Below are 26680 nucleotides of genomic sequence, written 5' to 3' on the forward strand. Positions count from 1 at the left end.
TGCCTGCAAAATAATGTAAAAATAATGAGCTCCTATTCCCCTTTGATGTGCAGCGCGCACGCTTTTAAGGAAAGATTCTGCATTTCTGAGATACTGGGCCTGGCGTGTAATGAAGTGGTTGTTATGGCAACAACTTTCAAAAGCAAGTATTTTCACAGCCAGCATGAGAGAGGAAAACATGAAAACAGAGACAGGGAGACGAGCTCAACAGAAGGCATCAGATGCGGGGAGAGAGAGCATCGTTCTGTGTTGGAGGGGGAGGGAAATGTGCCCCCCGCCACCACCCCAGTCCGGCTCCGCAGACCTGTTCTGGAAAGGGGTCCCTGTGAGGCATGTGGGGGGCAGAGGAAGTCAGGGCTGAGACTGTGTCCCTTACCCGAGATGCAGCCTGAGCCTGGGGGTTCATCACCAGTCCTTTCCAGGGTCCCCTCCTCCCCAGCTAAGCCTCTGGCCCCTCCCCTCCTGGCATCAGCCCCCTCATGCCCACCCTGCTCAGAGAGAGCACCAAAGGGCCCCTGTTCACTCCAGTCTTCCCACGGGCCTTCAGGGCTCCCGCTCACTCCCCTCCCTCGCAGGCCTGGGGGTCCTGCTGCACGGGTGCCCAGCATGTGCGGATGTGGCATCAATAGCTGGCCCGTGTCATCCCCTCTGATCTGCACGACAGCTCCATGTGCCTGGAACAGTGCCTCACACTCAGCGGCTGCTCAGTCTCAACCTGTTGAGCGGCCGGATGGTCCTTTTCTGGTGCTGCAGCTATGGTCCCCATTCTGCTGACGAGGGGATTGAGGCTCAGAAGTGTTTAGTGACCTGTCCCCGCCTGGGAGACACGAGCAGTGGTGCTGGGCAGCTCGCCCCTCTGCACGGCGCTGCCTCTCGGCCCCCCTCCAGCCCCGGCCTCCCTGCTCTGTTTGGTCCGAGTCTCTCTCTGCCTGGCACACCCTCTCCTGTGTCCTGTAAGTACTGGCTCAAAGGCCACCTGGACCATGACCTGATGAAAAAGCTGCTTCTAAACTGACCTCCGGATGTGTCAGAGCCCAAGGACGGGCCCCTTGCTGCCTGCAGGTGAGTCTGGAATGAGGCCACCAGGGACAGAGCTGCTTCAAGGGACAGTGTCTGTCTCGTTCCCTGCTCTCCTTCCCACGCTGTGTCCGGCACGGAAGGCACCCAGTAGCCCTTGGTCGAATGAAAGAGACTTCGGAACCCAGACAGATCTGGGACATCCCATTGGGTCAGCCGCCAGCTTTCTTAGGTCTTCTGGGCCGCCCCAGCCGGAGCTTCCTCGGGCCCGGGAGACCCACTCGCAGCCAGCCCAAGCTCGCATGTGGCCTTGATTGTGTGTGTGGCGCGTGTGTGCGTAGACACGTGTGCACGGCCTCGCTGGAGGGGGCTGGCTCTGGAAGGGAGCCTGGGCTGCATCCAGGTGTGTTTATGTGTCCAAGGTGAGGATCTGCCCTCTAGAGGGGCTTGTGTCTAGACATGTGCATGTATGTTTCGGGAGGAAAGTGTGTGTGTGTGTGTGTGTGTGTGTGTGTGAGAGAGAGAGAGAGAGAGGAGTGTGTGAGGGAGTGTTCTGCAGGGAGAGAGTGTATAAATGTGTGTTGTAAGGGCTGTGCCTGGGGGAGATGTGTGGGGAGATAGGTGAGCGTATCTAGGAGGTACAGGTCCAGGTGGTCCAGGTCCAGGTGGAGGGAGCCCCGGAGCTGGGCTGTATTTTCAGTCGGGGGCGAGGGAAGCTCCCAGCAGCCACGCTGTCTGATGTGCAATCGTGGGGTAAAGCCTGTGCCATCATAGCTGTCCTCTGGGCCAGAGCGTGGAAGAGTTAGGGCTGGAAGCAGCCTGGGAAGTCACCTAGCTCGCCCTGTTGTGATACAGCTGATGGAAACAGAGGGGAAGCCACCTCCCGAGGTCAAAGAGTGAAGTCAGGACAGAGCGGGAAGGTGGACTTCCATCCGGGTCTGGGCCCCCCCATCCCCCCAGCTCGCTGCCAGGTCCCCCCAGGAGGAGGAGGGAGAGGGTTAACCACAGAGTAATTAATACCAGGCACCAGAGGATCATAACATTTCATTCCCACTTTAATTAGGGGAAACTCTTTTTTTTTTGAACAGAAGTCTTTGTTGTATCAATTAGTTGATTGGCGACGCTTGGTTTCTGGGTTAGGGAAACTCGATCTGTGGTGAATGAATTTGTTTATCAGGGAGAAGGAGCCGGGGGTGGAAAAAGAAATTCAATTAAGTGTCAGGCTGCCGAGTGACAGACTACATTTGATAGGACTTTTAGCTTAATTGTTTGTATTTCATTAAGAGATTTATTTGTCAAGAGAATTCTTCGTCTTAAAAATCTCAGACAGTGTCTGAGCGGCTTCTGCCTGTTTCTCTGTGTCGATCGAGGATGCTGGGGCGTGGGGCAGAGGGAGGACTCGGGGCCTCGGGACACTCTCGTTTCTCCTGAGGTCCTGCCTTGTGCCGGGGCGGTAGTGCCCCCACGCTGCCCACCCCAAAGTCACTCCCAAAGGGTAGCAGTGCCTGCCACTTCCCTGGGGAGAGAAGTCCATACTTCTCTTTAGATTTTCGAAGGGCTATGAGTCCCAAAGGACGTAACACTCAATAGACGGACCATCTTTTGTTTTCCGCTGTTGTTTTCCCCCTGCCCCCTCCCTGCAAAAACAGCTTTAATTTTATGCACATTTGTAAAATGGAATACGAAGGCAGTGCCAGAAAGTAAACATTACTTTGCACTTGCGAAAATGACCTCAAAATGAGTATCCCGGAGAATAAAGTCATCCCCACAAGATTTAACGTCAGTAGAGACGCGACTACGGTCCGTTGTTTCAAGAATGTCACGTAAGCTCGACAACGGACGCGTTCTCAATCAAGTGGGTCTCGGTGGCATAGAGGAGATCAGTCGTAGGTAATGGGACTTACTGAGGCACTTTACTCTGAAGACTGCCTGATGCCTAGGAGCACTGCCTGGCTTAGAATCTGTGGTGGCGGCAGGTGGCATCACTTTGATCCGTATATGAGGAAACCGAGGCCCAGAGAGGCGAGGACGCACAGCCAGCCGGGTGCAGAATCTGGCTCTGTGTGGGGTCTCTGGAGTTACCAGGCTCTTTGTTAAAGCTGAGGTATAATCGGCACGTTATACTGGAGCCCACCTTTTCCTTTCGATCTGTTCGGGCACGACAGCAGAGTGGTCAGGGCTGCTGTCACTGCCTGCGTTTCAATCCTGGCCCTACCGCTACGATGGGACCTTGGGCTGGTGCTCCACCCCACTGGTAAACGGGGTAACAATCCCATCGGACTCCCTGGGTCATTGGGTGATTCCATGGGGAATTCTACGCAATGGACTTAGACCATAGCCGGGGATGGAAATGATCATTACGCCTTCCAGGTAAGACTTCATTTGAAAAAAGAAAGGCTTCTCAGTCTTGAAAATGATAGAGGCCCCCTGTTCTGTGCTGGGTCACCTCCCCGCCCCACACCGCTGCCTTGAGAAGAAAGAATGCACTCAGAGGACAGGCGGGTTCAGCCCCGGTCCAGGAGGCGTGCTGGGGAGCCCAGGTCTCCCGCCTCCTCGGGCTGCGCCCTTCCTGGCACTCCCTTGTCCCTGGGTGTGTCTATTCCCTTCTCTATGGTAAACATCTATTCGTGGCTCTCTCCCTCCTCCTTCCTTCTTCCCTGCTCCCTCCTTTGCTTCTACCTTTCCCTCCCTTCCTCCCTCCCTCCCTCCCTTCTCTCCCGTCTGGTGCGGGAGCAGCTTCTACAGACTCACAAACACCAACCCTGCATTCGCTGATGTCACGTGGGTGGCTCAGAACCAGCCTTGGTGGGAGCACGTGTGCTCTGGAAACCGGAGGCCAGCACAGGGAACGGCCTCTTTGCTTATCTCTTTATTGCACAGCTGTTTCCCAGCCCATCATTGTAGCCCTCCCTCCCTTTGTCATTCATCCATCTCTGTGTGTGTGTCCAGACATCTGTCCCCCGGATCTTCACCCACTGAACCATTCAGCCAGCCAACATTTACGAGACACTTTTTGGGGGCCAGGCCCTGTACCAGAGGGCAGCATTGGCCAGAGCCTACCCCCTGACCTTGAAGAATTGATGGTTTAGTGGAATAGACACCTTACACTTGTCTTTGATTCAAGGGTTGTCCTGGGCATCATCTCATTTGATGATCGTGGTCAGTGTTGTTATCTTGGTGTAACAGTTGAGGTGATTAAGGCTCAGAGAGGTTAAGTGAATTACCTGAGGTCACACAGCTGGCCGTGCATTCATTCGTTTGCTCCTAGGACAAGGCATGATGTGTCTGGCTTACCGGGGTGCTCAAATCCAGCCAGACAAGCTGAAAACAGATTTTCAAACCTGTCCTTCAGAAATAAGCCTTCTTTTTAAAAAAAATGAAAGGAAAGGAAAGGAAAGAATAGAAAACGTTATTTTTCCATCTTGCTTAGATGGGGACAGTTTTGAATTTATTTTTTCAGATTGAACAATCGTTCCTCAAATGGATAGTGATAGGTGATCTAAAAAATAATCTTTAAAAACGTCCCCGAGTTGGGCATTTCCTGCGGGTGACATAACTCACTGTGACAGAATGCATTTAAATTCACGGAGAAGAAATTGAAAGGAGAGCGGTGTGGACGGTGTTCGGTGTTTGTGTGGACTGCCAGCTTCTTAACCCTCTCCTTCCCTGTGCTCGCCTCTCCCCTCCGCCACCCACGGGCCTGCGGGCACTTCCCTCTCTCCCTGCCACCCTCGGCCATGTGTCTCCACAGGCACCCAGTGCTGGAAGCATTTCTTGGGCGGGGGTCCCAGGTCCCAGGATGCGGCCAGCTGATGGGCCCGGCAGGAGGGTGTGGATTTCCTGATGGACTAAGAAAGAGGTACTTGGACCCTTTGGAAGATGATGCTCTTTCTTACTCTCTGGGTTCTTGTCTGTTCCCATTGCATTTCTGGTTCCTCCCAGGGCCGACGCAGTACAAGGGGAGGGCTTTGCCTTGGGAAGGCCAAGGTGAGGCCGGATGGGGCTCAGGGACGTGGATCTGCTGTGCAGTGCAGCGCACGGCGTTTGTGGGGTCTGCACCCCAAGTCCCCCTTGGTTCGGTGGGTGCCCTCCCTCCGAGAGACAGAGCTCAGGCCATGCTAGGGGTGCCGGCAGGAGGTCTGATAGACAGCCTGGTGCTCCAGACCCTAGAGTTTCCTCTGTGGTGTATTTTACATCCTGGGGCACCTTCTGTTGCCTGGAAGCTGGTTTCTCTCCCCCATATCGGGTCTGCTGTGAGGGCTCTGGAGGAACCAGAGGGCAAGTGCCACCTTGAGAGCAAAGAGGATCTGAGGGAGGGGAGTGTGGGGGTTAGGTTTCCTAGAATCAGAGCCTGAGACGGGGATTCTTGTGAGTGTTTTGCTGCAGAGCGCTCTTAGCAGAAGAGAAGCGAGCGCGACAGGGTAGGGGAAGGGCCTGGAGCCAGAGACCAGCTTCAGCCTGACCCCACAAAGCTGGTCCCCGCTTGAGACAAGGGGCTGGCATTTGTGCCCCCGGGGCAGGCAGGCAGTGGCTACTGGATGTCACGGTCTGGGGGAGAAAGAGTGAACTCCCGGGTGAGGCACATCCTACCAAAGGCGAGTCTCCGGGGGAGGGGACAGGATTCGCCTGTAGCAGCCAGTGCTCACCGGATCTGGGGGCTGGGACCCTGGAGTGGCAAAGGGGATACGGCTTGGGGCCCAATGGCATCTATTTCAGGGGGAGCCCCGACCAGACAGGGAAAGGGAGGGGGTGCTGTTCTACTGCCTGTCCTGGTGGACAGTGGGAGGGGGTGGCAGGCAGAGGGGAGGTACGCGCCACGGACGGAGGGGCCATGTGTCCGGACCTGCCGTCCGTGACCTAGACACAGCTGGGAGAGGCACCGAGCCTCTCTCAGGAGGTCTCTGCCTGGCTTCTGTTTGGGACCCCTGGGGAAGATGGCTGTGCAGAAGACCCCTGAACAGTGACAGGGACAGGCAGAGGGAAGGCTCCAGCCACGGGGGCTCCAACAAGAGCCCGTCACCAGGGCAGCCGTGGTGAGCGGTCTGGGCACGCTACAGCAATGGCTCCTGCCAGGGGATACCTGGGGCAGGGGTGGGGGTGGGGCGAGACAAGTGGTGAAGCTGCCATGCTGGGAAGAGTTGAGGTGGGGTGGGGGGATCGAGATTCAGAGAAGGTGCCACCCCCAGTGTCTGCTGGAGGATAGACCACGGGCATAGTAAATGCTAACAGATGTCCAGGGTCAGGCCCTGAGACGTGGCCGCAGCAGTGGGATGGGAGTGGAAGTGGTGTGTGTCAGTTCCGGGTGGGGTGTCACTCTCTGCTCTTCCGGTGACCCGAAGATGACCCTGTGGTCCGAGAGACTGGCAGAGCCACAGACGGGAGGAGCCTGGGCCCTGGAACCATCACACGGACTGGGAGTCGCCTCCGGCAGACACAAACAATGCCCGCGTGCACCGCTTTGCACTCGCACTCCCCGCTCCCCGGGAGCAGAAGTTCACGCCAAGTCCCCTGTCCACCCCAGGTGCCACCTCGGGCAGGGAAAGATGGGGCGGGATCAGAAAGACGGGCTCATGGAGGAGACCGAGGCGGGAGGGTGTTTCCGTACTTGCTGCTCACGGTGTGGTCCCTGGACCAGCAGCGGCAGCGTCTGCTGGAACTTGTCACAAATGCAGGTTCTTAGGCCTCCTGTGTCAGAATCTGGGTTTTAAAAACATCCCTGGGTGATCTGTGTGAGCATTACAGGTGCGAGAAGCTCCCTTTAGCGAAAGGTGTCGCATCACGGCAGGTGTCCCCGGGCCAGCAGGACGGCCAACAGAAGAACAGCACAAACTCATTCATTGATTCCTCTGTCCCCTTTGTCCTTTCGCCCATCACCACCCACTGAACATCTGTTTTCCACCCAACACAGGCCCCGCCCTCACAGAGCTTGCTGCCTGTTGGGGGCGGGTGGGGACAGTAAAATTGTACAAATACTGACCACTGTGGTCAGTGGTACAGAGAAAGAAATGCAGGTGATGATGCAAGTACAAAACGGGGGAGCTGACTTGCTCTGGGGGGACGGTTATGGTGAGCCGTGAAGGCGGAACAAAGGTCAGCCCGGAGGAGCATGGGAGGACGGGAGGGTAGCGGTGCTCCAGGCAGAAGAAACAGCGCATACCAAGGCCCTGAGGCAGGGAGAAGCTTAGAGATCTTGAAGAAGTAAAAAAAGGAACCACCCCGGTCTTCGCTCTGAACTCGAGAAGAATGAGAAAGAGTAGGGAGGGGTGGAGAGGTGGAGCCACAGGTGAGACCCTGCAGGGCCTTGTAGGCCACGAGCAGGACTTTGAACTTGACCCTAGAGCTGCAGGGCATCCTTGGAAAGGTGTTCAGTGTCATTGGTAAGAGCGTGGTCTCAGGAGCCACGTGGCCTGATTTTAAATCCAGCCTCAGCCACTGATTGGCTCTGAGGCCTTAGGCAAGTTACCTAACCTCCCGGCACCCCAATTTTATCTGCAAAAGGCGAACAAGAGAATACCTGCTTCACAGAGTGGGGTGGTTTTTAGGATGAGCTGATTCGATGTGTGTAAAGGGATTATTCCAGCGACTAGCACGTAAGAATTTGCAATTACTGTTGAAGGGCCTTCATCAGGAGAGTAATGTGATAAGATCTGGGCTTCGAGAAACCACTCTCGCTGCAGCAGGAAGGCAGAGTGAAGGCAGAGAGTTAGGAGCCGGGCTAAAGATTACGTTTCCCTGGAGAGAGAGGGTGGCGGGTACAGGCAGAGGAGATGGAAAGAGGGTGAGTGAGCAGGACTGGGTGGTCCACAACGGAGGGGGGCGGAGTCGGGGATGACTGCCAGGTGGGGATACTGAACAGGGAGACAGGATCTGGGGACCGCAGGTAAGTATTTGGGAGCCACTGGCATATTGATAGCAGTTAAAACATGGGCAGAGAGGAAAGTACTTAGGTAGAGTTTTTGAGTTTGAAGGGTCTGGAGTCACGGAGGCTTGAGTTCAAATCTCCACCACACACCAGTGGTGGGGTTTGGGGAGAGTTATTTAGCTTCTCCGAGACTGTTTGTGATCTGAAAAATGAGGATAATTATACCCACACCAAAGGGTTCTTGTGTGATGTGAGTGAGATCCTGGGTATAAGACCCCTGGTGCTCAGCTCAATTAGTATCAATCACTTTTCTCTGTCTGTCTCCCCTTCCTCACCCATCACATGCATTTTTTAAAAATATCTTCATTTCTGAAGCATCCAGCACCCAGAGGACACTACAGGTGTGCTTGCGCCAGCTGCCCAGGTGCTGAGCCCAAAGCAGTGGATGCCCAGATGTGATTACGGGGGCCGAGGGCACCCCACACCTGGAGAGCGAACCATACTGTGAAATGAGCACTGGTCTCCGAGTCAGCGGGACCTTGATTCAAGTCTCATCTCTGACTCTCGCTTGGCACCTCAGGTAAGATCCTGCACCTTCCAGAGACTCAGGCACATCACTGCAAGGTGAGGACCTAGGTGATTTCTGTCTGTCTTCATTTGCTGGGGCTGCCGTAACAGAGCGCCCCGGCCTGGGTGGCTGAAGACAGCAGACATTTATCCACCCAGCCCCGAGCCTGGCAGGCTGACATCATGGCGGCTGCAGGGCTGTGCTCCTCTGAGGTTCTGGGCAGAACCCTCCCATGCCTCTTCCTAGCTTTGACCTTGCCGACAATCGGTGGCACTCCTTGTCTCGCAGCTGTCCCGTCTCTGCACGCTGTCACAACGGCCTTCCCTTCCTGTGTGTGTCTCTGTGTCTCTTCTCTTCTCGGAAGGACACCAGTCATGTCGGGTTAAGAACCAGCTGCCCTGTTCCGGTACGCCCCCATTGTTAGTGACTCTATTTCCAAATAAGGTCGCACTCGCATGCACTGGGGTTAGGACTTGGACACCTCATTTTGGAGGGACACAGTTCCACCCACATTCTATTCCTGATCTTTTCCCTTTTCCCTTCTGACTGGGTAGGGAGTGAGGCAGGGAAAGCTCCGCAGAGGAGAGAGCTGGGATGTTAATTGTGTTTTTACTCGTTAGAAAACAGTTTTCTGACTGCTAGGAATCTACGTGCTCTCTGTTAATTAAGATCACCTTGCGGCCGCTCATCACTGCAGGCAGCAAAGCCTCTTACTGAGAAAACAAACAGAAAGGTAAGGGCTGGACCCTGGGGCACCCAGAGAAGAGGCTGGGGCTGAATTGGAAAATGCAAATTCTCTGCTCTATTTGCTTGGGCACCTTCTCTGGGGTGGGGTGGAAGCAAGGGGGCAGAGCCAGATGGTGGGGGATTATCCTTCTTTCTGCTCCCCTTAAATCGGACCGTTAGCCCTGGCTGGTGTGGCTCAGTGCATTGAGTGCCAGTCTATGAACTAGAGAGTCGCCAGTTCGATTCCCACTCTAGGGCACATGCCTGGGTCGCAGGCCAGATCCCCAGTAGGGGGCACGCAACAAGCAGCCACACTTAATTGATGTTTCTCGTCCTCTCTTCCTCCCTTCTCCTCTCTAAAAATAAATAAAACCTTAAAAAAAAAAAACCCAGGCCATTAGACATTGTTTGCCTTCTCCTGGAAGGAGAGCGTGCACCTCCCGGGCCCAGGGAGAGGGCCCTTGAAGGCTGAGCTTTCTCCTTCGCTCTTGCCAGGAGCGGAGAGTTCATCTTCCTATAGGGCCATCAGGAGGGAAGAACAAAGTTACAAAAGGACTTGTTTCCAAGGCCTGTCATGCAGACACCCCTTTGTTGGCTGGCTTCTTGGGCCAGGTTTTTAACAGCAGGCTCTGCAGCTGTGGGGACCAGTGCCCGAGCTGTAGGAGAGGCCCCCGGCGCCCACGTGGCCGTGGCCCCGCAATGCATGGGGCGACCCTCTTGCACCTTGCAGCTGGGCAGCCAGGATTTTGGATAAAGAGGAGAGCACACTGGCTGCTCCAGGAGTTGGGACAGGCATATTAGTCACACAGTGGGGGTTTCTCTTAAACCGGAAAGATGTTTGAATGGTGGGGAGTGAAAAAATCAACGAAGGTGCAGTACGCAGGGGGGAGACCTGACCTTCAGGTCTGACTTGGACTCTAGGAGGCATGAGAGTTGCAGGGGGGAGGGGCAGCGGGGGGTGTCAGCATCAGCTGCCGGGGCTCTGGCTGGGCTCTGTGCCCACTCACCATGTGACCTTAGGGAGTCTCTCAATCTTCCTGTGCGGTGGTTCCACACTGTATCTGTGACCAGGGCAGTGACATCAGCTTTCAGAGCCCGTATCGCTCGTCAGCGTGGTTACTGTTTTCCTGCCCAGCCCTCCTCCCCACCTCCCCGCGGGCTCATTTTCCTGCTGCTCTGTGTGGTGCTCAGGGGCTTCCAGTCTCAGCTTCGCTGGTCCCCATCACGGAGCCCAGCTCAGAGCAGGTGCCCATCCCGCGCACCAAATTCCCAGATCAGTGGAGGAATGCGTGCTGGTGAACGGGAAGCGGCTCAAAAGGGACATGTGTGCACTGCACACGAGAGTACAAGAGCCCCAGGGGAGACCAGTTACTCCATCTGTCTTAAGAGTTTCCATATTCCGGTGATTGATTTAGTGCAATGAGTGATCCTTGGCCCTGACAAACTGGAGACCTCAGCAGAAATGGCCATATAATGTTATCTGTTTATGACAAAGTGAAGAATTTCTGTTGTCTGAGCAATTAGACTTTATTCTGAGCATTTATTCTGAATACATGTTCTGAGTGACTAGTGCAGCAGCTGTCCCTAAAAGAGATAACCTCTTATACTAGGTCGCTAAGACTCTAAGAGCTATATGGGGTACAGGGAGAGCTGGATCAAGGGGACATCCTGAGAAAGCTGTGTTGTTGACTTGGCTCATCTCCAGAAATTCCCTTTGTAAGTTTTTTTAAAAATAGAAGTGTTGGATTGCCCTGTCTGATGTGGCTTGGTAGATGGAGTGCCAGCCTGTGAACCAAAGGGTCCTTGGTTCAATTCCCAGTTGGGATAGATGCCTGGATTTCGGGCCAGGTCCCCAGTGGGGGGCGTGTCAGAGGCAACCACACATTGATGTTTCTCTCCCTCTCTTTCTCCCTTCCTTCCCCTCCCTCTAAAAATAAGTAAATAAAATATTTTTTTAAAAAAGAAGAAGCGTTGAGTTAACATCTCAGTGGTTGCAAACTGTGAGAGGCACCAGGAAAAGCTTTTCTATGTGCAGTACCGCACAGACTCCCTGAGGTACAATCTAATTAATCCTCTGGCACTGGCATTATGTGTCATTGGGCTTTATGATTATGTGGCCTCACTCAGGTTAAGGCAAGAAGAGTGGTCATATCCTCTATGGCCTTATAAGCTCTGATATGGACTTGGCTTTCCTCCAGGAAGGGAGCCGACGAGAGTTTTGAGCACGGAGTGATTTGACCTGACTCAGACTACAAGGGGCTCCTTGTGGCATACTTCAGATAATCCACAGGAGGGCAGAGTGAAGGCGGGGCGAGCAGAGAGGCTATTGCAGACAAGATCGGGCACACTCAGGGTGGTGTGGCCGTAGACGGGAGAGGCCATTTCAGTGGCCAGGGTGAGGCATGGTGGTGGCTGGAACCAGGGTGTTAGTGACAGAGATGGTGATACGGGGTTGGATTCTGAATCTATTTTGGAGCTTTACCCCCCTCCTTGGGATCTGACATTCATAAAATAAAGATGTCAAGGGTGATGTCAAGGTTTTGGGTCTGAGCAACGGGAAAGGCAGAGTTTCATTTCATTTTATTTAAAAACATTTTTATTGTTATTCTATTACAGTTGTCCCAATTTTTCCCCCTTTGCCCTCCTGCACCCAGCTCACCCCCACTCCGCCCCCTGCTCCCACAGTCAGTCCCCACCCCATTGTCCATGTCTGTGGATCATTCATACATGTCCTTTGACTAGTCCCTTCCTCCTCTTTCCCCCATTATCCCCCTCCCTTCTGGTCACTGCCGTCAGTCTGTTCCATGTTTCCGAGTCTCTGATTCTATTTTGCTCATTGGTTTATTTTGTTTGTTAGACTCCTCTTATAAGCGAGATCATATGGTATTTGTCTTTTACTGACTGGCTTGTTTCATTTAGCATAATATTCTCCAGTTCCATCCATGCCATTGCAAAAGGTAGGAGGAGCTCCTTCTTTCTTTCTGCTGTGTAGTATTCATGGCATGAATGCACCACGGTTTTCTGATCCACTCATCTACCGATGGGCACTTAGGCTGTTTCCAACACTTGGTTACTGTAAATAGCGCTACTATGAACATAGGGGTGCATAGGTTCTTTTGAATTTTTGATTCGGAATTCTTAGGGTATATTCCCAGCAGTGGAATTTCTGTGTCAAAAGGCAGTTTCATTTTTAATTTTTTTAGGAAATTCCCTATTGTTTCCACAGTGGCTGCACCAGTCTGCATTCCCACCAACAGTGCACCAGGGTTCCCTTTTCTCCACAACCTCGCCAGCACTTGCTGTTTGTTGATTTATTAGTGATGGCCTTTCTGAAAGGTGTGAGGTGATAGCTCACTGTGGTTTTAATTTGCATCTCTCTGATAACTAGTGATGTTGAACATGTTTTCATACATCTATGAGCCATCTGTATGTCCATTTTGGAGAAGTGTCTACTCAGGTCCTTTGCCCATTTTTTAAAATGGATTGTTTGTCTTCCTGGCAGAGTTTTGGCAGGAGGAGCAGCTCTGGGTCGCAGAAGAGCAGTAGGAATTGGGAGCGTGGTTTTGGACGCACTCTGAAACCCCAGAGTCTGGGTTAGAGGCCCAGGTGGAGATGTCGGACACCTCACTGGAGTCCAGGGGTAGCTCTGGGGTGGAGGAAGAAATGCGAAATGCTCACGTGTACAAGAATCTTTTTTAAGCCTTTTGAAAATGACAGTCAAATTCTCTTACAGAAAGTTTCCTAAATTAATGCTCTCTCTAGAGAACATGTAAATTTCCACACGCTAGGTGTTAATATTTTTTAAAAATGCCAGTTTAATGGGTAAAAGGTAGTGTCCCAATACGTGAATTCGTGGACCCCTGGCTTGCATGGCGGCCAAGGGCACGGGGGTATCCAGTCCGCGACCGTGGCCTAGCCTGCCACGAGTCTGTTGAGACTTTGTGTTTTCAATAAAGGATTCAAGAGGGAGACCAAGGAAGGCCTGAATCATGGAAACCCACGATTCCATCTAAATAAACTTCAAGAATTGGCAAAGCTCATCTAGGGTGACAAAAATCTGAGAAGGGTTTGCTGGGCAGGGTGGGCAGCAATGGACCAGCCCAGGGCCACGAGGGAACTTTCTGGGGATTATTTCTGGCCTGCTGGGTCAGCTTGTTGATGGAGAGTGTTTCCCCAGGGCTTTTTGTTTCTTGAATGACACAGTACAACTATAACTGCCGCCCTTTTGTGTCCCTCCCCAGTCTCATTGCCCTTCCTCTCTCCCCAGGGGCCGCCATTTTTGGTAAGCATCTTTCACAACCATACACCCCCCCAACCAAATTTCCAAACTGTAGTTCAGTGCATTTTTAAACATTGCATTCAGAGTGCCAGTGGCATATAACATTTTTCATCTTCTTGCTCACTTAATATTTTTGAATCTACCGAATTCATCTTAACCACTCTATAGTATTCTACCTTGTGTGTACTTCTACTATCCAGTCTCCTATTATGGGACACTTAGGTGGTTTCCCATTGTTCTTTATGACAATGCTTCACTGAGCATCCCTGCTTGTGCCTGCATATTTGCTTTGTAACTGGTGAGAATATTGTTTTTCAGTTGGCCCTCTTGAGTTCTGTAGAAAGACAATATTATCATGGACTAAAAATAAGAATTTTGTCTCTTTCTCTCCTATAGTTATGATTCATATCTATTTCTTTTTTTTATGTTGCTTAGAAATTTCAGAACAATAGCGAACAGCAGTGGGAATGGAGGCCAGCCTCATTTTGTACTTGACATTAATAAGGTGGCCTCTTGAGTTTCACTGTTAAGGATGATTTGGACTTTTGGTTGAAGATAGGTATTATTTATCAGGTTAAAGTATTATCTATTCATATCTGAGTAGATTAGGCATAATGTCATGAATAAATGAATTTTATACACTAATTTCAATATTTTTATTATGCTTTTTAAATTTGAATTATTATAGTAATAGACTTCTAATATCGAAGGCACTTTGCAGTTTCTGATGTATTATTCTTCTAATCTTTTGCAAGACTACCTTTGCCTACATTTTGTTCTGTATTTTTGCATATACAACATATTAACTATGATTAACCTGCTATTTCTCTTGGCTATCTTTTAAGTTATGGTTACAAGGTTTTAATTTTCCTGATAATATATTAGTGAGGTATAATTTATATATACTAAAATGCACGAATCTTAAGTGTACATCTTTATGACTTCTGACAAATATGCACACCTCAGTAGCCATCCCCCAGAACAAGCCGTGAACGTCCTCATGGCCCCAGAAAGTTCCCTGAGACCCCTTCCAGGCAGTCCTCCAGTTCCACTCCCCCCAAACACTTTTCTAATTTTTACCACCAGACATTAGGCTTGTCTCTCCGTGAACTTCATAGAAATGGGATCCTATAGTTTATACTCCTGTGTGTCTGGCTTTTGTCATTCAACATGATGCTTTTGAGATTTATCCAGAACAGTAAGTCAATAGCTTTGCTAGCCCTTTAAAATGCACTGATAAGATTTACATCTTTTTTTCACGCCCCGAAGCCATGAAAATGTTACATGGAAATTATTTGTTCTGTGAAAGGTTGAAATAGTATACGCATGAAGACACCTGAGGCTGGAAGCAATTTTAGGAGGTAATACTTTGACAACTTATTTTGATTTTTCGTTTCTCTTTGGTCTATCCAGGTAGTCTAATTTTTCTTGAGACAAGTCTGGTATGTTACATTTTTCTCAGAAAATAATCGATTTCACTGAAGTTTTAAAAAGAGTATCTTACAAGTATGCATAGAGTCCTCTTACAGTTGTAAATGCTGTGGTTTCCCTTGTTGCATTTGTAACATTTATGCTTCCTCTAATGGAGGAAACGAGGAGGTGAGTGGCTTGAGCCAAAGCTAGAAGGGTCAGCGAGGACCGTGGGAGGCCAAGCATTGCAGGCCATGGTTAGGATGTGGAGTCCGTAAGCTAGAGAAGGGCTATCCGTGGGGGTGTGGTGCGGTTTACTCGAACATCTCAAAAGGTCCTTATGTCTGCTTCGTGGATGCAGTCTGGAGAAACCAAGGAACCCCAGACAGAAGAACAGTGAGGAGTCACGACAGTTGTCCTGGTGAGAGATGGTGCAGGCAGTTGAACTGGAGAGAGAAGCAGGTGGAAATAAAAGGTGATACTGTCAGGGTTTGATGGCAGATTCACATTTTGGGCTGCGAGAGAGGAAGGGTCTCTGCCTGTGCGGAGAGATGGATGGAAGAGCCCCCGCTGTGCTGGGGGCTCTGGAGGAGGAGCAGGGTTGAGTTGAAAACCCAAAACCTACGTTTGCCTGAGGTTTCTTCTGTGCTACATTCTCATGGAGATGTTATTAAGGTAGCTGGATGTATACCATGAACCATATTTTTAATACGTTTCTACTTGCCAGTTTTGGTATATAACATATTTTGTATTAGACTATGTTGCTGACTCCTGTCATTAGTTTGAATAGCTTTTCCATTTTGTTTTATTTTCTGATATAAAATTATATTGTCTGTAAATACCGATCAATTTGTCTCTTCCTTCAAAACATGTCTATCTCTTTTAATTTTCCTGCCCTATCACAGTGGCTATAGCAGAGGCTCTTTTATAGTTACTTTTAATGTAAAAATGATATCAATACTTGAGCAGCCAAAGGGAAGGCAACTTTGAGGCAGAGGAAACCAGAGGCAGCGTGGAGAGCTAAGAAATTACGGCGGTAGTGTAGGTGTGGTGTGATCATGTCTTTGAGCAGGGTGATCCCTGAAGACGCAGATCTGGATACTAATACCAACCCTCTTCCCCCATTCCCACAGGCAAAGAATTGTCTGGCCATAAAAAATGATCACAAAGCTTCCAATCTAGAGCGAGTTGCTTGGAGTGACAGGAAACCGAGAATATCTCAATGTTACAGTTGGGCACAGCATGCTCATCCGAAAAAGGAGAACAGAAAGGGTATTTCTCAAAATATCTCAGTTCATAACAGTTCTAAAAAGGTAGGATCAAAAGAAATGAAAATATATATATATTTTTTTCTGATCTGTCTCCATGGTTGAAGCTTCATCCGTCTTCCCAAATATCTTATAACAATGACGATTTATGTAATGCAATTTTTTGTAATGCGTGTCATTTGGTTCCCCAGTACTGCGGTGACGTGGGCAGTAATTCACATTCATCCAGGGCTTGACATTTTCTAACATGCCTAGATTACCTCATTTGATGCTGATATTCCCAGAGCTCACTCGCTTGCAATTCAGGCTCCAATAACAATCAATCTACTTCCAGTTCTTCGTGCACAATCTCCTGTGTTCCCTCTGCTAAGCGCTGTGCACGCCTGTTTCTCCTTCAAAACCCGGTTCAGACCCAAGAAAAGGCCTTTGTTCTACTGCAGGAAGGGAGGGGCGAGTGTAGGCAGGCAGCAAGGCCCCTGGAAGAATCCCAGCCAGAGGGCCCAGCACCACCTCAAATTCACCCATAACACGTGCTTTCCTTTTCATGTTTTGGGGGCCCACACCTGCGGGAGGGTACCCCTTAGATTGCTCACTGGCCCATCTGTACAAGTCACCCCTCTGTTGGGGCAGATGCCAAATCATGTGTCTTGCGGTGCCAGAGACTCATGGGAGTGACGGTGGGGTCGCTGGTGGGACCTGAGAGGTGTCGCAGTGGGGAAGGGGCCAAACCCCAGAGTCTGGGCCGCCTGAGGCTCTCTCTCTGGGTGACTAGGGCTCTGGCAAAGAGGGCGTGTGTTTGGCTAGAGCTGACACTGTCTGTCAGTGGGATGGGAGGGGGCCTTTGGTGGCCTTCAAGCCTTGGCGGCTCCAGAGCCAAGACTTACAATGACCTGTTTCTGGAACCTCTTTACACATGCCCCGAATTGCCCCTCTCAGGCCAGGAGGTTGTTGAGCTTGTCCATCTGTCTCACCGCCTTGCCCGTTTTGGTGTCTTGAGCACGGAGGGCCACAGCGGATGTGGGAACCGGAACCGAAGTCAGGCGTCCTCCTCTCTCCTCTTCCCCTCCAGCCCCGGCTCCGCAGCCACTGCTCGCTAACCTCACATGGCTGCTGCAAAAGACGAAAAAGAAAGAGAGTCCCAGGTAAACTGGTGGGCTGAGTAGGTTTCCAAGCTCTTGCTTGAGAAGCTCAGGCAAAACTTTTCTCCTGTGTTTACAGGATAAAGCATTCTGTCAGCAAGCCTGGGCTCGCTTAGGACTGGGGGGCCGGGGAGAAGGGAGAGCAATGTTGTCACTTTAATTGCATTGGCATAAATATTTGATATTCAATAAATTAGATCTGGAGCAAGGAAAACATTCTTGCAAATGGATTTTTTACCTGGAGCCCAGCCCCATTAGCAGAGGAGTGGAGGGCAGCCTGCCCCAGGGCCGGTAATTAACTCAAGTGGAGCAGAACTAAGCATTTTTGACAGCCTTCCTCGTCTGGAATTAACTGTCATCTCAGAGGGAAGAAGAAACTGCACTGTCACATTACTGTTTACAAGAGGCTCCCGATGCTGCCGGCTGACCGAGTTTAGTTACGTCCGTCCCCTGCGCCCCACTGTGTTTTTCCATCATTAAAGACAAGCTTAAAAGCAACTAATGATGTATTTTATATCCGCGTACCCGAACCACAGACTTCACCCAAAGAGAAGACATTAGCATGGTAATTCAATTTTTTTTTCCTTTTGGCAGTTGTAATGAAATAAGATACAGGAGATGCTGCTGTAAGTCACAACACTGTGATGTTTGAAGATAGTGCACGCTGGATTTTTCTCTCCCCTCTGTATCAGGACTCGCCTGTAATGAGCAATAGCTTAGCCACGTCAGTCTGCGTTGCCTTCCCCTGCCCCCACCCAAGGCTTATGAAAGTAGCAATTGCTTCTCAGAAAAGGCAAAACCATTGGAGCCTGAAGCTCCTTCTAGAAGCCACCGCCTGTCTTGTTGTTCTGTGGAAACTGATACAGTGGAAATTGGCTTTGTGCCAGGCCTCACCTTGCAACTTTGTGTGCAAGCAGATTTTTGTGAGGTTGGAGGGCTCTTCGCCAGACCAGGCGAGTGGGTGTGTGTGTGTGCAGTTGGCTGCGATGGGCAGCTGGCTGCAGGGAGGGGTGGCTGAGCGCGAGCCTGTGCGCATCTGCGTGTGCGTGCTGGGAGGGAGGCGTGGTGCTGCGAGTCCACGCAGATCACACACACCTGCTTCCCCGAGATCCTCTGCCTGCCTCAGAGCAGTGTGCCTGAGACTCGCCTTCCTCATCACAGACGCCCTCCTGGTCTGCATTCACCGGGATCTGAATCTCTCTTGACTTGCCCTCTTTCTGCCATTCTAAGCACTCTCTGCTTCCGGCTGGCCTCACTCCCCGCGCAGTGTTGGATATAAAGGTGGGACCAGGTCCCTCTCCTGCTTGAGGATCCCTCTAATTGTCTTCTTGATGTCCTAGCAGGGTTCCCTAACCTTGACTGTCACTGGAATCTGAGGGACCCAGACCAGCTGGACCAGAGTCCACCAAGTTGGGGCCCAGGCGGTACAGATGCTCTGTCGGGTTGGCAGTCCCTGGCTTATAGGATCCACCCCTAAATGCTTAGCAGATATATTAGTCTCCATGGCACCCCCCCCTTTGGGCCCCAGAGAGTGCCAGGCGTGGCCACACCCCTAGACATTCCCTCAACAATGCAACACCCCTCTCCACTCTTTCCCTGGCTAACTTCCACTTGTCCTTTAAGGTGCAAGCAAATGCCGCCTCCTCTGTACAGCCTTCCTAGTACCCCCAGCTCAGTCACTCGTTTATTCATTCACTCATTTAGCAAACATTCATTGAGTTCTTGCAGGTGCCAGGTTTGAGCTGAGTTCTGTAGATGAGTTAGCAAATAAAAAAGAGCCAGCCTGTGAACCCAAAGGTTTGATTCCCAGTCAGGGCACATGCCTAGGTTGTGGGCCACGTCCTCAGTAGGGGGCGTGTGAGAGGCAGCCCATTGATTTATCTCTCCCTCTCTTTCTCCGTCCCTTCCCCTCTCTCTAAAAGTAAGTAAATAAAATGCAAAGGGTTCCTAGCTGGTGGAGAAGGCAGGGATGGGTGGTTGAGGGATGGGAGGCAGGGCAAGGGGAGTCAGTGCAGGCTTCCTGGAGGAAGTGACACTCCAGCGTGACCTGAAGGGTGTGTAGGAGTCACAAGAAGGAGTGAGGGTGGGGGGGAGGGAGGGGCCTTCAATACAGAGAGAGTGTGAGATCCAGGACATAAACAGAGGCCAGATTCCATCCTGTTTCTCAGCAGTGGGTAGTGGTGGTGGCATGTCTCCGCAGTGGGGGTTTGCCAGTGATTTGTCACCTCCAGTGTAGAGGGCGGGTGGTGGGGCGGTGGAAGATATCCGGGTGGCAAACCAATGTCAGAGGGAGGACGGGCTACAATCCCAGGATTATAAAGAGATGGAGAGTTGGTAAAGATATAGTACATGTAAAAAATTTAGGGCCCCATGTGAGTGAGGCAGGAACTATTATTTCCATCTCACAGATGGAGAATTGGAGGCACTGTCTAGCTAGTGAATATGCCTATGGCCACTAGGCTGGCAAGTGGTAGAGCTGGGATTTGAACCCCCTGCGTGGCACTGGAGTCCGTGCGTTAATCATTGTATTGTGCAGCCGCGGCCTGACCTGCCTTTCTCACCAGAGCTGGTGATTCCTCCTTCACCTCCTTTAAGTACCCCAGCGCCTGGCTCAGGGCCGCTCCTGCGGGTGCCTGGAGGCCGCGGGGCCCCAGAGCTGCCTCTCTCACTGCCAGCTGATGCTGTGTCACAGCCGGCCCCTGGGGTTTGAATTTTCAACAGTAGCATTCCAGAGGGAAGAAGGATTTGTGAAAAGTGAGATCAGATCCCTTGGAGAGGATAATTGGTGGCCCGCTGGGGCTGTTGCATCGCTGCCGCAGCGTGCTTACGGGGAGCAGTTAGCAGCCGTGTCCCCCAGGAGCCAGGCCTGCGTCTCCATGGGCGGGCGGGCGGGCGGGCGCTGGCTGGGCTCCCGAAGGCTGCAGCTGCGCTGAGCGCTGGCCGGGCAGGGGAGCGATATTTCACTGAGGGCTAATTCGCGTACAGTGAAGCAGCAAACCTAAATATTGAGCTCAGTGATTTAGAAACAAATAAACAAACTTTATTTTGGAATAGTTTCACATTCACAAAACTATTACAAAGGTAGTACGGAGTTCCCATACACCTCGCACCCCCGTGTCCCCGAGAATTACTCTCGTACGTTACCATAACACAGTCGTCAAAACCAAGAAACCAACGTCAGGACAATCCTGTTCACGAAACCCCAGGCTTACCATGGAGTGCTGCAGCGTTTGCATTAACGTCCTCTTCACGTTCCGGGATCCCGTGCGGGAGCCCGCGTAGGATCCCGCGTTGCCCTTAGCTGTCTCCCCAGCCCTCTCTAGTCTGAGCCGGTTCCCTGGCCTTTCGTGGCCTCGATGGTGCCGGGAAGGTATTTTGTAGAAGGGCCCTCGGCTGGGGTTTCTCTGAGGTTTTGCCCGTGATTGGAGTGGAGCGATAGATTTGTGGAAAGTGCCCGTCTCACCACTCTCTATCAGGGGTATGTGATCTTCACGTGACCCACCCCCCATGCTCAATGACATTCTTACAAAGGCCTGTGCCCAGATCTAGGTATAGAACATTTCCAGCTTTCCAGAAAGTTCCCTCATACCCCTTTCCAGCCAATGCCTGTCCTCCCACTCCACGGTAACCACCATTGGAATTTTTTCACTATAAATTACATTAATTGTACCTGTGCTTGTACTTTGCATCACAATATCATCAGTATGTTCTCTTATTTTGTCTGGCTTTTTGAACAACATAGTGTTTTTGGCGTGCATTCAAGTTGTTGCTGGTAGCACTGGATTGCTTTTTCGTTGCTGTCTAGTATTCCGCACACTCTATCCATTCTACTATTGAGGGGCACTTGGGCTGTTTCTGGTTGAGGGCTAGTGTGTACGAACCGCCACGAACCATTTTCCTGGGGTGTTTTCCTGCGGACACCTTGTGCTTCAACTTTGGGTATCCAAGCGGGAGGTCTGGGGGACTTGAACCTCATGTGTTCAGCTCTTACTCCCAAAGATGTTCTAAAAATGTCCTTGTTTCCTCTGTCTACAAATGGGTTAGGGAAGAACAAAGCCCCTAAAAGGAACAGAGGAAAAGCTCTTGCTGAGAGATGAGCATTCTTTGCATTAGCAAATCTCATCAGCTCTAGTTCCAAAGTGTTTCTTGAACCTGTCTACTTCAGTGATTTTCTAGCTCCCCTCCATCCCTTCCCTCCTCCCTGATCCGGTCCCCTCACTTCTGCGCCCCCAGCCCCTTCTTCCCACAGCAGGGGTCTCTTCCCACCAGAGTGGTCTCTTCAAAACAGCAATCCATCCCCAACCCTCCGCCCACAACAGCACCCCCAGAGGCTCCCCTTTGTTTCAGGAGACACGCCAAACTCTTCCTCCCGCATTCCAGGCTCTGTAACATGGAGCTCGGCCCTGCTGGCCTGCCTCCTCTCCCTCCCCAACCAGCCCTCCCCAGCTCAGTCTTGCACTGGCTGTTCCCTCTGCCTGGAATGCGCTTCCCAGGGAAACACGAGTGGCACATTCTGTCCCTGCGGTCAGGACTCTGCTCTGATGCCATCTCAGTAGAGGAGTCTTCCCTGAGGGTCCCATCTGTTACCATAGAGGTGCCTGTTCCGGAGGTTTCCTCCGAAGGAATCATACGACACATAATTTTTTGTGTCTGGCTTCTTTCACTTAGCATAACTTTTTCCAGGTTCATCTGTTATAGCAAAACTCAGTACTTAATTCATTGTTATGACTGAATAGTGTTCTATTGTGTGGATCTACCATGCTTCCTCCACTCATCCACGGATGGACATTTGGGTCGTTCTACGTTTTTTGACCATCATGAGCACGCTACTGTGAATGTCTGTGTACATGTTTTAGTTTTAACATATGTTTTCAGTTCTCTTAGCTGGATACCTAGGAGTGGAATTGCTGGGTCATATAGTAATTCCATGTTTAGCTTCTTGAGAAACTGCCAAGTGCCTTTCCGAAGCAGTTGCTTGATCTCACTTTGCCACCAGCAGTGCATGAGAGTTCTCCTTTCTCCCCATCCTTGCCAACACTTGTTACTCTCTGTCTTCTTGACTGTAGCCGTTCCAGGGCGTATGGGTAGTTCCTCACTGGGAGTTTAGTTTGCATTTTCCTAATACCTAATGATATTGAGCATCCTGGCCTATGGTTCTCGGTCATTTGTATATCTTTAGAGAAATGACAATGCAAATCCTTTGCCCATTTTTAAACTGGGCTATTTGTCTTTTTATTGTTGAGTTGTAAGAATATTTGAGATATTCCACATACTAGCCCCTTATCAGACATATGACTTGCAAATATTTTCTCCCTCTCTGTGGGTTGTCTTTTTAACTTTCTTGATCGTGTCCTTTGAAGCACACAAACTCGAGATTTCCTTTTTATAAAAGGTTGAATAATATTCCTTCGCATGTGTGCGTCACATTTTCTTTACCCATTTCTCTGTTGATGGACATTTGTGCTGTTTCCATAGCTGGGCTGCTGGGGATAACGCAGCAGTAAACAGAGAAGTGCAGCCATCTCTTCAAGATCCCGATTTCAGTTCCTTTGGGTAAGTATCTGGAAGCAGGATCGCGGGGCCATAGGGCAGCCATATTTTAATTTCTCCTGCAACATCTCCATACTGTTTTCTGTAACAGCTGGACCAATGAACATCCCCTCCCACGGAGTGCTGGGGTTCCCTTTTTCCACATCTTTGCCCACACTTGTGATCTTTTGTCTTTTTGATAACAGCTATCCTAACAGGTGAGAAGTGATATCTCATTGTGGTTTTGCTTTGCCTTTCCCTCACAACTACTGATGTTGAGCATCATTCTGGATACCTGATGACTATTTTATGTCTTCTTTTGAAAAATGGCTGTTCAGATTCTCTGCCTATTTATTTATTTATTTTTTTGCTCTTGAGTTGTAGGAGTTCCTTTTAGAATGCACTTAAGATGTTAACCCCTTATCAGATACACGGTACGCAGTCATTTTCTTCCGTTCCGTAGGAGGCCTTTTCACCCGGTTGACGGTTTCCTTTGCTGTGCAGAAGCGTTCTAGTCTGATGGAGACCCATTTGTTTATTTTTGCTTCTGTTGCTTGTGGTTTTGGTGTCATATCAAAAAAAAAAGTTGATCGATGTCAAGGATCTTTTTTCTTATGTTTTCTTCTAGGAGCTTGACGATTTCAAGCCTTATATTTATGTCTTTAATCCATTTTGAGTTGGTTTTGAGTGAATAGTGTAAGATAAGGCTTCTTGCTGACATCTCCTCAGGCTTCTTCTCCTTTAATTTTAGATGTGGTTTGCTTCGGTTCTCTTTAAAAAAAAAGAGTAGATTTTATTTATTTTTAGAGAGAGGGCAAGGGAGAGACAAAGAGAGGGAGAGAAACATCAGTGTGTGGTTGCCTTTCACGTGCCCCTTACTGGGGACCTGGCCTGCAACCCAGGCATGTGCCCTGACTGGGAGTAGAACTGGTGACCCTTTGGTTCTCAGGTGACGCTCAGTCCACTGAGCCACACCAGTCGGGGCTCCTTTGGTTCTCTTAACATATTTAAAAGAGCTGATTTAAATGCTTTGTCTGGTAAGTCCAGTGTCTGTGCTTCCTCAGGGACAGCTCTACTGATGGCTTTCCCCATCTATGGGCCACCCTTTCTCGTTTCTCTGAATATCGTGTACTATTTTTGCTGGAAATTGGGCATCCTAAATAACATAACGTGACAAGTCTGCAAATCAGGTTTTCCCTTCATCCTAGGCTTACAAAAATCCTCACCCGAGGATAAGTGTATTGACTTTGGAGAGACAGAAACACTGATGGATGTGCACCGACCTGGTTTTGAACGTGCAGCCTAGGTGTGTGCCCCGACTGGAAGTCACACCTGCAGTCTTTTGCTGTTGATGCTCCAACAGACTGAGCACCTGGCCCGTTTGTTGGGCTAGGTTTGTTGTTTTTGCTGCTGTTATTGTTTGCTTAATGATGTTTCCTGGAGCAAATCAGTCAAGTCTGTATTTTTTGTTGGTTGTGGCTGCTGCAGTCTCCTCTTAGCTTTGTGGTGAGCTATTAATTGGACAGAGATTTCCTGGAACCAGTAAGCCTCCCTGTCTGAGCAGAGGCGTTCCGTGCACCTGTTGGGTGTGCTTTCTGTACCCAGGCTACCTGTCTGCAGCGGTGGGGTAGCCTTCACTTCCCGAGTGCGAGACGCCTCCGGGAGAGCCAGAGGCGACAGCTTCAGGCCTTCTCTCACCTCTCCTGACCACGCACACAGCCCTGGGCACGTGCACACCCCTGCGCGGGGTTGTGGCCGTCTTTCCAAAACCCTCTCTGCAGTTTTATTCTCCAGCTTGTCCTTTTAAGTTTTGGGTTCGCTTTCGGTTTGCTCGAAGTGTGATCTCCCCCCCAGGCAGCCAGGATGTTAAATAATAGTTGTTACTTACTGTTCTTGCCAAAAGCCCTCTGGGAGCTGGGGGAGCGAGTCTGTTCGCATTGGGCCGGCTAGCTCTGGGCCAGGTCAAATAAAGGCAGACCTTTCGAGTGAGGTTGTTCCAGAGGACCAACAGATGGATCAAATAATGACGGTTCATGGAGAACAGAGATTTGAAAAGTTGGACCCCGTTCTTGTTACTGAGCAGACCGGGGCCCATCCACGCGGTGCCTTGGTGAATGACCCCACAACTAACGCTGGTAGGAGCAGGTGTTTATTTACACTATTCTAACCTTGGGAGAGCTTAGAGCCCCTCAGCTCAGGGCCCTCCTTTCCCACAAGACCCAGCTCTTCCCATGCTCCCCACCAGGACACCAGACAAAAACATCCCCGAAACGTTCCCACGCCCTTATCGGTGCAGGACCTGGGATACGTTGCCATCAGCCTCCTTGTGGTGGTGCAGAGAAGCATGTGCTGTGTTTGCTCTGGATCATGGTGAAACTCAGGAAAGGCACCGGCCTTAAAAGTCCAGGTAACATCAAGGTGTAGCAAGAGAGGATCTTGCAGAGAAGTCCTTTGAGCTCCGGAGTCAGCTAGAGCAGGCACGGTCAGAGCATCTGCAGCATCTCTGTTCTTACTACTCCAGGCCACGTGGCCTCCTTCCTCTCTATATACTACATAGCTGCTTGCTTACTTCTCCCTTGTCACTGCTCTCCTTCAAACCACCTGGCAGAGAGAGAGAGAGGGAGAGGGAGAGGGAGAGGGAGAGGGAGAGGGAGAGGGAGAGGGAGAGAGGGAGAGGGAGAGAGAGAGGGAGAGAACCCCTCATGGCTCTCCTACTCCCTTCCAAGCCCGATGGTCCAGAGAGAGAATGGCTGCCATGCCTAGTTTAAATCCCAGGCCGGAGCTTCCTCCGTAACCCCATCTCCGACTCCTCCCACAATGGGCTACATCTGCCCATTCTCTGGTCTCTTCGCCCTTTCTCCAGCTGCCACTGATAGTCTGGGCAGGCGTGGCCCTGGAGCAGAGGGGACCGCCTTCCTGCTCTGTGCAGGCCCTGTAACCAGGAACCACCTCCAGCCACATCACAACTTGAAGGCACACCTGTGCCCCTTGCAGGCTCAGGTATTTAGCATAACTATGAAGCTAGCCAAGTTGCCAAAGATATGCAAAATCTCTCAAATGCTGTGCTCAGCTTTTCCATCCCCCCCCCCCCCCCCCCGCCCCCAGCAGAGGCTGTGGAGGCATTTTTTCCCCTACGTGCTGGGGGCTTCTCAGCCTACACCCCATTCTGAACCTCCTTCCATATTTTGACTCCTCCAGTGGCCGCTGGGCTGCTAGTTTTCCCTGAGATTTGGGGCCGTGGGTTATCAAGGCTGTTGTGGGGTCAACAGCAGGAAGATGAGCGAGTTAAAATGCCAGGAAGCTCACTGTTCTTATCAACATTCATTGGTTTTCTTTTAAAAATGCCCGTTCCCCCAGACTGCTGCAAACTTTTGGTTGATTCAGCGTTCTGAAATAGTTGGTTCTGACCACGTTGCCAGTGTTCTTATTGCTTTTACGGGAGAAAGGATTTTTGGAGATTCTTAATGCTGCCATTTTTTTTGGACAATGTCCGTCCTTTGCAGGCAAACTGAGTCATTTTCTTCTTCGAGATGCCGTCCTGAGCAAGGGAGCTTCCCTGAAAAGAGCCACTCACAAGTGTGTGTGTCTTTCCCAGTGCCGGTTCATTAGGGAGATTTGACGGTGCTGGCATTGAAGACTGGAACGACGTGCCCACAAGCCAAGGAACGCCCACAGCCCCCAGGAGCTGGGACAGGTGAGGAACACATTCTCTCCTAGAGCTCCCGGAGGGAGCACAGCACCACCCGACCTTGATTTCAGTCCAGCGAGACTGCGTACAGACTTCTGGCCTCCGGAGCTGGAAGAGAATAAATTTCTGTTATTTTAAGCCACTTAACCTTGTGGTCATTTGTCACCATAGCCCTCGGAAGCTAATGTTTGGTC

The 26680-nt window shown here is 50.8% G+C and overlaps 1 long non-coding RNA gene across 1 annotated transcript; it reads right to left on the reverse strand.

Annotated features, from left to right (window-relative positions):
• Positions 1–9510: 9510 nt before the first annotated feature.
• LOC118496912 lies at positions 9511–25396 on the reverse strand. Its single transcript, XR_004899470.1, has 3 exons — positions 25315–25396; positions 10254–10258; positions 9511–9522 (listed from the first exon to the last, which is right to left on the reverse strand). It is a non-coding gene; the product is annotated as an uncharacterized LOC118496912 (long non-coding RNA).
• Between the last annotated feature and the right edge of the window lie 1284 nt (positions 25397–26680).

This window comes from Phyllostomus discolor, chromosome 9, assembly GCF_004126475.2.
Source record: "Phyllostomus discolor isolate MPI-MPIP mPhyDis1 chromosome 9, mPhyDis1.pri.v3, whole genome shotgun sequence".
In the NCBI taxonomy this organism is placed as follows: Eukaryota; Metazoa; Chordata; class Mammalia; order Chiroptera; family Phyllostomidae; genus Phyllostomus; species Phyllostomus discolor.